A 14,725-nucleotide genomic window follows, 5' to 3' on the forward strand; every position below is an offset into this window, starting at 1 on the left:
GGCATATAAGTAGCTGTTGTATACTAGATCATAGCATTGGTCTGTGTCACCCGGTATGAACTGCAGTGTTTGGCAGCACCTGTCCAAATGCAAAGTATTCTGCTTATATACTGACCCATAGCACTTAAAGCACTCTCTGGGCAGTTTACAAGTTAATTATGCAGGCTACATATTACCCCAGCAAGCTGGGTATTCATTTTACTGATCTCAGAAGGATGGAAGGCTGAGTGATTCTTGACTGGCTACCTGAGATTGAACCCCAGGTCATGAGCGGAGTTTGGCTGCAGTACTGTAGTTTGACCACTGTGCCTTGAGGTTACTCCACGGTTCTAGGCAGTAGTTATACTAGTTGGAATCCCAATGACTGAACCTAGACATATGTGCAAAGCAGCTAGTCTACCACTGTGCTATGGCATCCTGAAAGATCTCTGGTTGTACTCAACCAACAGTAATGGATTTGTAGTGGCAGCAGATCTGTGATGCCAGCCCTTCATAGGAAGTCTACTGTGAAGTCTCCTGTTTCGATCTCCACGCCCAAGGTGAAAATTTTGTCATGGAACATCGCCGGCTGGGGCAACAAGTCATCGGACCCGGACTTCATTAACTTCTTGACACAATTTGACATCATTTGTCTACAAGAAACCTGGACCCCGAGAGGGCCTCACATCCCTGGTTTAAACTCATATTATGTGCCAGCTTTCAAATCTCACAAAATGGGCCGCCACTGTGCTGGCCTCTGCAGTTTTATCCAACCCTCCCCACGTTTTTCTGTTACTCCCTTTACTTTTGAATCTTGTTACATCCAACCCTTTATCCTTCTAGGTGGCGAACTACCCATTCTCTTGGTTAATGTTTACATCCCCCCTAGAGAACCGGCAGCTTCAACCAGTTGGAAGGAACTGACGTCGCTGTTAGACTCTGTGTCGCTCTCCTATCCATCATCTTATATAGTAATAGCCGGAGACCTTAACTCAAGATTAGGCCTTAATAATAACGAACTGGCCAAATTCCTTAAATGGGAACTTGACGAAATGTCCCCAGCCTGGCTCCGCTTGGATAGAAGATCCAAAGACAGTTCCTTTAATGAGAATGCCCGCCACTTAGCAAACCTTTGCTCTTCTTACAATCTTCACATCATTAATGGCTCACCCGGGTATCCCCACGCTGATAATTTTACCTTCTTCTCCCCCCTCGGTGCCAGTGTGTTAGACTACATTTTGGTTTCACCTGAACTATTGACCAGTTGCAGCAACTTCTCCATTGGCGTCCGCATTGACAGTGACCATTTCCCACTATCAATTAAAATTTCGATTTCCTCCCCCCAGGAATTCAACGACAGCCTACCCCATCACCCCAAGCTTTGGCCCAAATGGTCCCCTAAGATTAGTTCTGCTTTTGTCCAATGGTCTCTTAACCCTGACATGATTCTCTTAAGAAATACAATTCGGTCTACCACATCACCACTTCTAGCTGCTTCATCTTACCAGAAGATTACCCACTCACTGGCGGAATTACTTGGCTCTGAAGCTAAACCAAAAAATAAAGTCGTACATCACACCTGGTTCGATGCCGAATGTTGGGCCACTAAACGCTTTATTCGCCACCTATTTTCACTATCTCAAGCCAACAACTCCCCAGAGATCAAGGCCATTTACGGTAGAATGAGAACTATATGGCGCAGACTTACCGACATTAAGAAGCACAATTTCGCCTTGCGGAAATGGAGTCAGCTCTTAGAGGCCATTACAACAAAGAACAGTAAACTTTTCTGGTCACTGATAGCACACTCCATCACGGAAGACCCCTATAAAAGCTCCCTGTTGATCTCCCCCTCTGACTGGTCAACTCACTACTCGAAAATATTTTCCTCCCAAGATCCAGCCCCGAGCCTAAAGAATATTCCCTCTGAGCTCCCCCTCTGGCCCCCGGTCTCCAGTGACGAGATCCTAAAGCTTATTCATTCCCTGAAACGCGGAAAGTCTCCCGGCTCTGACGGAATCTCCAATGACGTCTTAATTAACAACGCCCAATGGTGGGCTGACCCCCTGGCAAATCTGTTTACTCTAATTGACCAACATGGGTCTATTCCGGAAGACTGGCTCACCTCCATCCTAGTTCCCATCTTTAAAAAAGGTGACCCCTCGAACCCAGGTAACTATAGGCCGATTAGCTTACTCTCCACAATTGGAAAGTTATACAGTAAACACCTTCTGGTCCATCTTAATACCTGGTCCTCTTCTGCAAATCTTCCAGGTCATGAGCAAATTGGTTTCCGCCCGGGCTGCTCAACACTAGACCACGCATTAATTCTCTCGCATCTAGCAGAGAAGTACACATACCAATTTAAAGGGAAACTATTTGTGGCCTTTGTTGACCTGAAAGCGGCCTTTGACTCAGTCAACAGATCCATTCTGTGGGGAAAATTAGCTACGTGGGGAATTCCCCCGCGTCTCCTTTTTTTAATACGCAAATTGCATCACGCTAACTCCTGCCAGATTCGTTATAATCATAGTGGTTCCGTCTCTGAGAAGATTCCAATCAACAGAGGAGTGAGACAGGGATGCATCTTAGCTCCGTCTCTATTTAATCTCTTTCTAGCTGATCTCCGTTCCCAGCTGGCACCAGCCGAAAAGTTTGCCCCGTTCCTAAATAAGATACCTGTACCCCTTCTATTATACGCGGATGATGCTGCTCTCCTCTCTATATCTAGTCTTGGTCTAAGACAACTTCTCTCCTTGTTTCAATCTTACTGCTCACGTAATGATCTTGTAATTAACGCTGAGAAAACCAAGATTATGGTCTTCTCAAAATCCTGGAAGCTCTTTCACTGGAAAATTAATAGCCAACCGATTGAACAGGTGAGGTCCTTTAAGTACTTAGGCTTACTTTTCCACTTTCAACTCAAGTGGACGGTACATAGAGACTCTGCAACTGCATCCGCTTCATATTTTCTAGGAGCTATAACCAAATTCCATTATAAAGCTGGGAACCAGTTTGTCCCAGCTGCCACCCAAATTTTCCAGGTAAAACTGATCAATCGCCTACTCTATGGAGCCCCAATATGGATTAATGCGATGGATAACAAAGTTGACCTATTGGCTGCCTCTTTCTACCGCCGGATTCTAGGGATTCCAAACTCAATTAAATTATCGACCATTGCCCTAGAGCTAGGCACGCATTTACCCTCAACGTCAGCGTGGGCACTTACCTTTAAATTCTGGCTCCGTCTTTTCTTTAAATCAAACCCAGACTCTCTCCTTGTGCACCTACTTAAAGATCATTACCAATCTAAGTGGTTTACACTTTGTGAATCCAAACTTGAATCGATTGGTATATCTCTAAGCTCCATCTTTAACAGCAACTTCGAACAGGCGCTTTCTATTATTAAGGAGAAACTATGGGAATCTGAGTATATTTATCTAGTTTCCAGTATTAATCAAACATGCTCCCCAATTTACTTCGGTATCTTCCCCACCTTTGGCTCCGGAAACCTTTATATGCAGTCCCTGCTGAACCCTCTAACCAGGAGGGCTTTTATGTTAGCGCGGTTGAATATCTTCCCTTCCGAAGTTCTCAAGGGACGGTATGCCAGAATACCCTTCGAAGAAAGAACTTGTAACCTCTGTGGTTTAGAACCTGATTCAGTTACGCATATTCTATGTCATTGTCCAGAGCTAAGAGATCTCCGAGACCGTACTCTAGGACCAATCATTTCAGACTTTCCGGGTCCCCCACAGTTTCTGACAGGCTTTCTCCTTCATGATTTCTCTCAAGAAACAACGATTTTAGTAGCTGAGTTCCTTGCACAGGTTCTCACTTCCCAGTCCTCAAAAAACTAACTTGACTCCCCTAAGCATCTGTGGTCTCATTCCCCCCCTCCTTACTATTTTAATTATTTACTTAACTGTATGTTTTAATCTGTTCTTTTCTTTATGCCAATAAAGGTTGTTGTTGTTGTTGTTGTTGTGAAAATTTAGCTGGAGTTGATTTAGTTGATTCTTTAGGAGATTAAAAACAAGAACAAGTCACAAGTTAGTGATATGTCTTAGCTAGAGTTAACAAAAGATGAGGAAATATTTTGCATTTAATATACGGCCTGAATAAGAGTTTCAGAGAACCTCAAAATTTGCTGGTGACATTATTGCACTTTAATAGGTGTAATAAAAGGTATATTGCCCTGTCTTTACTGTGGTCAGAGCTTTAAAAAAAAGCTAAGGGAATGAACAGTAAAAATGTGTTTTTTGAAGTTATTGGAAGATGTGGCTGCTACCAGCTATTTCAGAGGGTGCTTGCTGTCAGTATAGCCATGTGGGGATGTATGATATGAAGTCAGGAAGTATTTATTCGAACTCTTATTTCTGTCTCCATCCTCCCTGAGTCAATAATTTGATAAAATATGGTGTGATATTTATTATAGCTTGTGAATGCTTTATTAAATAGTTACACAATCCAGGAAATAGTGGTTGTTCATATCTCGGAATTCTAAGGGTAGTAAAGAAAGACTCAATGAGAAATTTTAAAGAGGTTTTAAAAATATTTTAGCAGAGTTGAACGATATTTGAAGAGAGAGCTGCCCTTTTTAAGTGGATTAAGTCTGCTGCATTTCAGATGTATGTGGGAGGGTTCTGTGCAAGAGGAGCATTTATGACTTGTGAGTTTCTAAAAAAAGACACTTTCACTTTACTCTGCCCTTTTTTTGCAGATAGTAGTTATGAAAATAACATACAGCATAGCTAAGAAATCTACAAGATTCTCAAGCAATATGTGCAGTTTTTGCAATCCAAAAACTATTTTGTCTTTTTGGATTGCAACTCCCAGACAGAATTGTGGGAATTGCAGCCTACAAATCCAAATCTGCAGACCACTGGATTTTCCCACCTGAGAAAAGAGGTGCAATTATTTGCCTCCACCACTAATGTCATTTCCTCTCCTTCCCCTTTTCTCCTGCAGTGCATGCTAGGTGTCATAGGTCCTCGGGAGATGTCTTCCACAGAGCCTAATGGGCAGGAAATCTGTGACTCCCAGTTTAGTATGTGCCCAGTAAGGCCTGGACCCATGGTCACATGACAGTGGTGGGGATTTACCAACTGTTACGGTAGCTTGGAAGCCACCTGTCCGTCATTGCTGTAGTGGCATGTCATCTGCCAATAGCGTGACGGAAGGTGGGACATAAGGGGTGGAGCCATTGTATATAAGGGGAGTGAATGGGTGTGAGTGCTTTAGATAGGGACTGGTTAGGGACCGGTTAGGGTATTAGGGTTTGTTCCTATTGTGAAGAACTGTGCTATATAGTGAGGGTCTGTGAGAGAGTGTGTGAATGAGTGATACTTTATTACATTAATTACCTTATTATTTATTAAAGTGATTTACCATTCCTTTTGTTGTAACCAATAAACACAAGTTTTTATTTTCAAAATCATTTATTAGTCTAAAGAGTCATTTGAGGGAATGGTTGGTGGCAGCGGGAATAGAGTGAGTGTGTGAGAGTGACGTGGCACCTCCTTTGTGACGTGTGAGGAGGCTGTCACACCAACCATTTTGCTTGTTTATTGCTCAGTCAAGAACAGTCTTCTCACATGGAATGTGTTTAATTTGTGTAGCAGGAGAGCACTGTATTAGTCAAAAACATGTGCATCACTTCACTTGTTTAGTTACTGATGGGTACTAAACTGAATTCTTAATAGGGTGCATATGGACAGGATCTAACATTGGATTCTCCTGGAAGAATGTTGTGATCTAGTGGAACAACTACTAGCAGAAGATTTATCTGTATGTCTTGTATTCTGTGTAGTCTTTGGGGCTCACTGCCACCAAGTTCTTCCTAGTACCAATATGCTGTAAACTAACAGTGCATTTACTGTATTTTTCCACGTATAAGACTATACTTTTTGTCTAAAATTTTTAGACTAAAAATATACATGGAAGTAAGCTGAGTAGAGTACAAAAACAAGTGGAGGGGAAAGCAGGGATCAAATTGTTCCTGCAGGGCATTGATTCCTGCTTTCCCCTCCACTTGCTAATCCTTAGCAAAAGGAAAGCAGGGATCAAAGCACTGCAGGATTGCTTTGATCCCTGCTTTCCCCTCTGCTTGCTAAGTCCCATGGGGCTTAACAAAAGGAGGGGGGAAAGAAAGCAATCCCGTGGCTGTAGAAGGGGGAAAGGGATCAAAATGATCGTGTAGGGCTTTGATCCCTTTTCACCTACACTTGCTAAGCCTCACTTGGATTTCTTAATTTTGGGTTAGAAAAGTGGGGGGTGTCTTATACATGGAAAAATACGGTATATACATCAGGTGAAGTAAACTTTAGTCCATGAACCACTACATGATAAATGGATCTGTCAGTCTTTAAGGTACCACTGGGTTTTGTGCCTGAAATGGTTCAACAGTGGAGCAACCAGCAGTCTTCTTTAGAAGAATACAGTGGTGCCTTGTTTAACGAGCACCCCGTTTAACGATGGATCCGTATAGCAATGGCTTTTTTGACATCACTTTTCGGATCACATTACGATTTTGCCTATGGGGAAAAATCGCTTTGCGATTTTTCCCCATAGGCACCATTTTCCAGCAGCTGAGTGGCGGGAGCCTTCGAAGGACCACTCCCGCCGCTCAGCTGGGGGGATGCAGGCAGTAGCCTCGGAAAGATCCTCCCCCCCTGCCCCCGTGGCTGGGATCCCTACCCTCGCCAGGGAGGGACTGATCCAAGCGGCAGCGGCAGGATGGGAGGGGTCTGGATACCTTTCAGGCATCCAGGGCTTGGATCCGCCCCCCGGCCGGCTTCCCCATCCATGGACGGACTCTCTGGAGTCCATCCATGGATGGGGTAGCCGGCTGCGACGCGGATCACGGCCGCCCTCCTCCCAACTCCTCACCCCCTTCTCCAATGCTGCTGCTGGGCTTTGGAAGCCGCTTCCAAGCCCAGCGTCAGCGGAGGAGATGAGGGTGAGGGGTGTGTCGAGAAGGGCAAGGCTCGGGTATTCCCTGAGCCTTGCCCTCCTCTCAACCCCTCACCCCTTTCTGGGCTTCTGAAACCCAGCAGCGGCGGCGGAGATGAGACTGAGGGGTGTGTCGAGAAGGGCAAGGCTCGGGTATTCCCCGAGCCTTGCCCTCCTCTCAACCCCTCACCCTTCTCTGCTGCCGATGCTGGGTTTCAGAAGGGGCTTCTGAAACCCAGCGGCAGCGGCGGAGATGAGGGTGAGGGTTGGATCGTCCAGAGCTGGGAGGAGGGGGAAGGCTCCGCCACCGGCGCTCGGACGCGCTGGCTGGCATTTTCCCGGCCAGCGCTTCCGAGGGGCCTCTGGGGAAGGCTTCTCCACCACTGCTCGGACGTGCTGGCCCCACCGCCGGCAGCCATCCCGCGCCACCTACCCCAGCTGTTCTCAGACGCCTGGAAGTCCGAGAACGGCTAGGGTGGGCGGCTTCAAGCGGCGGCGGCGGCTGCAGGGTGGGGGGTGTCCTGAAGGCTTCCAGACAAAGGCCTGGAAGCCTTCCAGACACCCCACCCACCCTGCAGCCTCTGCCGCTTGAGCCCGCCGCCCAGCTGGGGGGAAAGGCCGGCCGGCTCTTGGGAAGGAGGGTGGAGGAGGTCCCTGCATTCCTCCCCAAGAGCCCGCCGCCCAGCTGATCGGCGGTTCCAAAATGGCTGCCCGTTTGGTGCCTCACTTACCGAGGCAGCGAAAATGGCAGCCCTATGGAAGATCTTCGCTGAACGGTGAGTTTTTGCCCCCTAGGAACGAATTAAACAGGGTTTAATTCGTTCCTATGGGGTTTTTTATTCCGTTCAGCGATGTTTTTGTATAGCGACGTTAATCCTGGAACGGATTAACGTCGCTATGCGGGGCACCACTGTATCTAAATCAAGGATTGTGCTTGAGCCTAGATGATAACTGAAACAGTTCAGGACAAGTTGGATCTTTTTAACTCCATGGACTGGTTGGGGCATGTGCAAAGGAACGGGGCGCGCTTGCGTGAAGGTCAGGGGGTGCTAAGGGGGCACTCGTGTGCATTTGCGAAGGGGTTGTGTGTGTGATCTGTCTCCATGGCCCGGTCCAGCCCAGGCCATGGAAAGGAGTTTTGGGACCCCTGCTTTAATCATGAAAGTAGGTGACACTTGCATATAGATAGATTCATCTGGTGTAACCTGCAGTAGCTATAACTTTTCTCTTGCTAACTAAATCTATCTCTTGGCAGGCATGATTAAGAATATTCTTAATCTTAGATTTAGAGATGCAATTTGGCTGCTACAACATGGAGATATTGGCAACGTAAGATTTGCCTGTGTCTGTACTGTCTGGCTTTTGTGCAGAGCTCAAGTCACAGAAGCAGATATTAACTCTGTATCCACATATTAAAAAAGTTTTATGTTTATTTCAGCTCTTTCAGTCATCTCCATAATTCACATTCTGGAACAATGATGATACAAGGGTACTTACAGCTACCTCTCCCAGCAGGAGACTTCTCCATTACATTTCTGATGGGCCATTGAGCACTTTTCCATGCAGTGGCTGAAATCCTGTCGCACTGTTCTATGTGTGCAGCAGTGATTATGTCATCATCATTGCTGATTAAACATAAATTACCACCAATTAAAGATGATTTCAGCCTGCACAGCTGGCCGAAAAAGCCGGCGGGCGCTTCAGAAGGAGCGCGGGGGAGGGCTCCCCCATGCTCCTTCCCAAGCGCCAGCCACTCAGCTGGGCAAAAATGCCGGCTAGGGCTTTGCGAGGACCGTGGGGGAGCCTTCTCTCCGCGGTCCTCCCAAAGGCCCCATTTTCGCACAGCTGATCGGCAGTTCCAAAGTGGCTGCCCGCAGCGCAGCAAAAATGGAGGATTCCCGCTTAGCGGTGAGTTTACCCCCCATAGGAACGCATTAAACTCAATTTAATGTGTTCCTATGGGGTTTTTCCAGATAGCGATGGTTTTCCTGGAACGGATTAACGTTGTTATGCGGGGCACCACGGTACATGTAATGATTCCAATTCAAGGCTATACTTCAACAATGTATTGCATAACAAGTACCTCCCCCAGTCCTTGGAAGAATGGTCTTTAACTAAACTGGGGTCAAAAAGGTTTGGGATTACTGCTTGACCACCATTGTTAGTTGAAGTTACTGATACAGAATGAATATAACATCTTGTTTTTTATATTATCTCATCTGTTGATCTTAATAAAGATGCTGCTCTTATTTTATTTAACCCGCTTTATCAATGTATATTCCCATCCTTCAGTCTCTGATTTCCCACTTTGTTCCTTGTTTCTGGATATTTTTGTAAGCAAAAGATTGCCACGTGGACCTGTCAACGTTTTCCACCCCTGATGTACATGCAAAAGGATAAAAAATGCTCACATGATAATGAGGGAATTATTGTAGAATTTGGAATTGATTGAAAAATATTTGTTACTTGATATGTTTGTTTTACATAATTTTGATACAGAAACCAGGAAGAAATGGTAACACACTCCTAAGTAACTGGCATTTTCTTTTATTTTCTCATGTTTCTTAAAACAAAACTATTGTCTTTTTACAAGAAAATTTGAGTATTCTGTTTTTCTGTTGATGTGACATTTAAATACCAGCACCAAAATATTGTAATACTGTTATTTTGTAGTGCATATTTTTTTAAAAACCTTGCTTATAGTGCAATCATAGACATGTCTACTCAGAAGTAAGTTCCTCTGAATTCAGTGGGGCTTACTCTCAGGTAAGTTGTAACAGGATTGCTGCCTCCCTTACTTCAAGAATGCTACATTTGCTGTTTAACATTCTATTCCTCTCTGTGTACGCCCACCTTCATTCTCTTCTTCTCTGTTCAGTAAATACTGTCCAGTATCTTATTCAATATTTACACATTTTCAGTTCTTCTAAAAGCATCCAGTTTATGAATGTGGAATATTGGGCTTCTGTGCCTATGATTCAAAAAACCATGAAATGGTCAATGTTACTGCATAATATGTCCAAATTGCCAGGAGGAAAACAGATGGCAACCTTTACATAGCAAAGTTGACAACATCAGTGGCAGCAGTCAAGATAGTCTATATTGGTGGTTCCCAGCCTTGAGTTCCTAGATGTTCTTGGACTACAACTTCCAGAAATCCTGGCCTGCACAGCTAGTGTTGAAGGCTTCTGGGAGCTTTAGTCCAAAAACATCTGGGGACTCCAGTTTGGGAGCAAGTGGTCTATACTATACCTTCTTACACTTACTACCATTCACAAAGTGACATCAAACAAGGGAAAAACACAGAAGTTGATTCCTTTTTTCATAACCACTTACTCAGACACAAAGCAATTGTCATGGCTGGTTTTTTGACAAGTGTGAATGACAATGAGCATAAGAAGGTATCCTGTATACCCAAATTTCTTGTTGTTTTTGCCATGGTCCTTTTAGGAGTTCTCACATTCCAGGGCCACTGTCAAACAAGGATACAACACAAACTTATATTTCAGAAACTTTTTTTCAGTCTGTGCCCCTCTCAAATGTATCAGAGGCCCCCAAGGGGGCATATAGCCCCCACTGAGAATGGCTGCTGTAGACCATTCTTGATTGCTGCCATTGGTATTAACATTCAGGCTGCTCTTTGCTATGGCAAAGCTTTGCATCCTTTTTTCCTACTGGCAATGCAGGCATGATATACAACAATATTAGGCCATTTCCTGGCATTTTGAATTGTGGATACCAGACCACCATCTCCCACATTTTCTGGCTTTTTAAAACAGAAATTTTAGTGTACACTACACACAGTTTCTAACAAACTTCCCTTATGTAGAATTACCCAGTGCTAGGGGATCCCAGAAGATGAGCATGATCTGTAATATGGCTGCTGGGAGAAGACGGGAGCAAGAACAGCTAGGATGTGGCTGCAGTCCCTCTGTGCCAAAATATTTTGAAAGGCTGTTTTGGACTTAAATGGTGAAGCAAAGGTTTGAGTGGAGCACATACAATGGAGAAACATACATACTATTTAACCTCTTAGGGAATGTTGCCATGCCTGCTGTACAGAACACAAAGCTATGTTTCAATTTCCAAACACATTCTGTGGTGTGGGCAAGCTGAGGAAGAAAAGCTATATTGGAGCAAAAGTTCTACGGACATGTTCTGTGCATGTTTTCCATAAGATGTCTGCTTGCTTTTTGAAATAAAAAGTGCTGGGTCTTATCAAGGTTTTTCACTGAAAATCAAGGTCAAAACCATACTACAGTATCTGGAAGAAAGACAGGGACAAAAAAATCAACTCATTTGGCGCATGGTGTTGGCAGAGAACCTTACCGATAGTACAGAAAGGCAGAAAAGTGGATGTTCAATCAAGTCAAGTCTGAATTCTCCCTAAAGAAAAAATAAATAAACAGGCTATCCTACTATGCACATATAATGAATATACAGAACTGACCAGAAAATACAATATTACTGGCATAGGAAAAGAATAAGTAGTAGTATGAGATAGATCAGTGGTCCTCAACCTTTTTACCTCCACGGACCAGTTTAGCGTGCAGGTGGGGGCCATCCGTGCAAGGGCAGTGTGAACATGGGAGGGGCTGTGTGGACGTGGGAGGGGCATGCATGTGTTCTGGCAGGCGGGCAGGAGATTTGTTTCCGCGGCCTGGGCCTGGCAAGGCCACAGACAGGTTTGGGGAACCCCGAGATAGTCTCAATAAAGGAATCCACAACTGTTTAGTTTGCAAGACCTGAACAGAATCTACTGGAAAAGACAGCACAATAGGACACCCATATCTATGGGGAATCAGTTCTATGATTATCACGGATGTGTGAAATTGTGGGTAAGAGAAAACTGCAACATACAAGAGAGAAAGACAAAGATCACAAGGGAGAAACCCTTATATGTTGTATATAGGGCTGCCACAAGCCACAGATAATTGAAATTATGGATACTGATCCTGCAGACATGGGGATCGTAGTGTATTGCTAGGAAGGAGGGGGCAGTAGGAAGAGAGAACAGCATGACATGCTGTTGATTTGCTAAATCTGAGCAGAGCTGTTAATTACATGATTTTGGAGGTCATTATAGTAATGACACATCAGAGATTACTTGATGGCACATAGCATCTTTTCCCCCCTTAATTACTAGCCAATTGTATAGTGACAACATGGGTGGAATGATTATAACTTATGACAGGACATAGGCACCACAGTTCTGTTGTTATTGAATAAGGCCATCCCTAGCCACAAAGCAAAAAACAGTAATTCCACAGCTTAAATGAGTGAGCTTCTGAATACTATATTTTCTATTTTTTAAAAAAAATATCTTTTGAAACACCTTTACATCCAGATACAAAATTTGTTTCACAGCACAAATGCCTGTTTGGCCAGGAAGGAATAAAAAAAGCTCTCTTGACAGGCAGCTAATTGAGTCCTCACTGACAGGGTAAAAAGTTGAGATTGCTGCAGACATGGAGCTGATTTTGAAGACGTTTCAGCAGCCTGGTCTCAAAGAGAATATTCAGAGTGAAAGAACTCAAGGCTGGGCCAGACACAACTGCTCTGTTCTTTTCTAATGCAGAAACTTGGAACATGTCTTACAAAATTGTATGCTAATTCCCTTGAGACATATTGTAATATGTCCCTTTCAAGATGACTGTCACTCCCTTTCTTTATAGCAAGCCTGTTTTTTTTAGCTCCCCAAAGAAAATCTATATTTTGACTTTGTCTCTCTGACCTTTCAGTGCCCTACAGCAGTGGTTCTCAACATCATGTAACCCAGGTGTTACTGGATTTCAGTTCCATGAGCCAGCGGTCCCCAACCTTTTGGGGGCTGCAGGCTGGTTGGGGGAAGTGAGCTCCATGTGTGTGGGGGGCATGCCCCCCATATGTGTGACCCCCCGTGTGCACAATACCCCCCATGTGAGTGTGACATGCCCACCACACATGCACGTGGGAGGAGCGGAGATCCGTATCTGTGGACCACTTCTGGCAAGCCCACGGACCGGCACCGGGCTGGGAACTGACGATCCCTGCCTAAAGCCTTCACAGCAATCTGCGCTGGACAGGGTTTCTGGAAGTTGCAGTCCAACAACACCTGGGTAACCCAAGGTTAGAATCCACTGCCCTACAGTCTGCTCGCAGAAAGCTGCAATAGTGTACAGTATCTACTTTGAAACAATCATGCTAATTATTCTGTGCCATGCATGCTCAATCTAATAACAAAGTGGTTGTTTTTCCCTTGTGAAGGTCCTTTCAAAAGTGAAGATCACTATTTCAGCCACTCTTGATTTACTCTTCTGCATAATAATATCACTGCACTCTAATGCAGTGCTAATGTAAAACACCAACTACAGTATCAAGAACCTAAGTACATGACCAGCACCTTATTGGATCACCACAGCTTCCACATTTGTGGTTATGGGCATATGAATATTGAATAAGATACTGGTCACCATCATTCTAGCAAAGTTAAATTTATAACTGAAACACAAATGAATACTGATGCTTGTTATAAGATAATATGTAAGTTTTGTTCTCATGCCTCATCTTCATGTATTACCTGTCCTTCATTAAATGGAATATCTTATGTTTTAAAAAGAAAACAGTGCAACATTTCTTATTTCTCCTACACCATATACATTATTGAAAAGAAGCAAATAACTGAGTATTAAATTTGAGTAAATATAAACTTTTATACAACCAGGGGATATATTTAACCCAGTCTCAGGTTCAATTAACAGTCCAGGTCATGGCCCACAATATGCCTGTAAATATTATGGTTATTTTACAAATGTATTTTACTGTATACCTAAAATTATGAAAGATAACTTTAAAAATAAATGAAAATCTGTTTCACAGAAATATATTGCATACTGCTGATTTTGCCGTTAAGGACTTAGCCATAATCTAGTTTGCATGCTCATAAAGCTTCCAAGTCCTGGCTGTAGAAATCTGCAGTAATGTATATGTTTCTGGTGCAAGCATATGTAATACACACATGCACTATTCTGTTTTAACAGTGCTGAAAATCCCATCCTTAACAATTGTTTGGTAACATATTAGATCTTAAATCACTTTAGTGCCATTTTCTTTATGGGGTATAAAATGAACTTTTGCAAGTAAGATGGTCCACAAGCCTCTGGGTAATTGATACCATGTTGTAAATCTCACTGTAGCGGAATGCAAAAAGGTGATGTCATTCCTGCCAGTCCATCACAGCAGCTAAAGGGGAGGAGCCAATGATAGAGTAGGAGGGGCGGAGTTAGAGTGACGGAGTTGGAGAGATAGACTGTTAGGCAGATGGAGTTAGAAATAGAGTGTGTTAGGGTTTAGGAGAACGAAGGAGAGGGCAAGTGAACAGATCTAAGGGGGTTAGGAGAGGAAATTGAGAAGTTTAAAACATTGAACAAGCAGGAATGAATGTATAAACACTACCTGAGAGATATTGATTGAAAGCATACAGCAGCTCAGAATAAAACTGATTGACTACATGAACCAAAATATATCAACACCTAAACCAACTCATATGTGATTTACCTTTTGATTGTTTAATAATAAACAAATACTTAATTCAAACCTCTGCTTCCTTTCAGTTGGTAGCACCTGTGTGGGACATAAATTGGTATTAGGAGAATATCTGGTGGCAGCGAAAAGGGTGTGTGTTTCTTTGTGAGGCCCAAAGAAATAGGGGCAACAAAGGATTGATTGCCATACTCACCTTTTTTTCTGGTAATTTCATTGGATGAGATGAAATTTCCTGATGAGAAATTTCCCTTCAAAAACTCTTGAAAGA

This window comes from Pogona vitticeps, chromosome 2 (assembly GCF_051106095.1).
Source record: "Pogona vitticeps strain Pit_001003342236 chromosome 2, PviZW2.1, whole genome shotgun sequence".
Classification (NCBI taxonomy): Eukaryota; Metazoa; Chordata; class Lepidosauria; order Squamata; family Agamidae; genus Pogona; species Pogona vitticeps.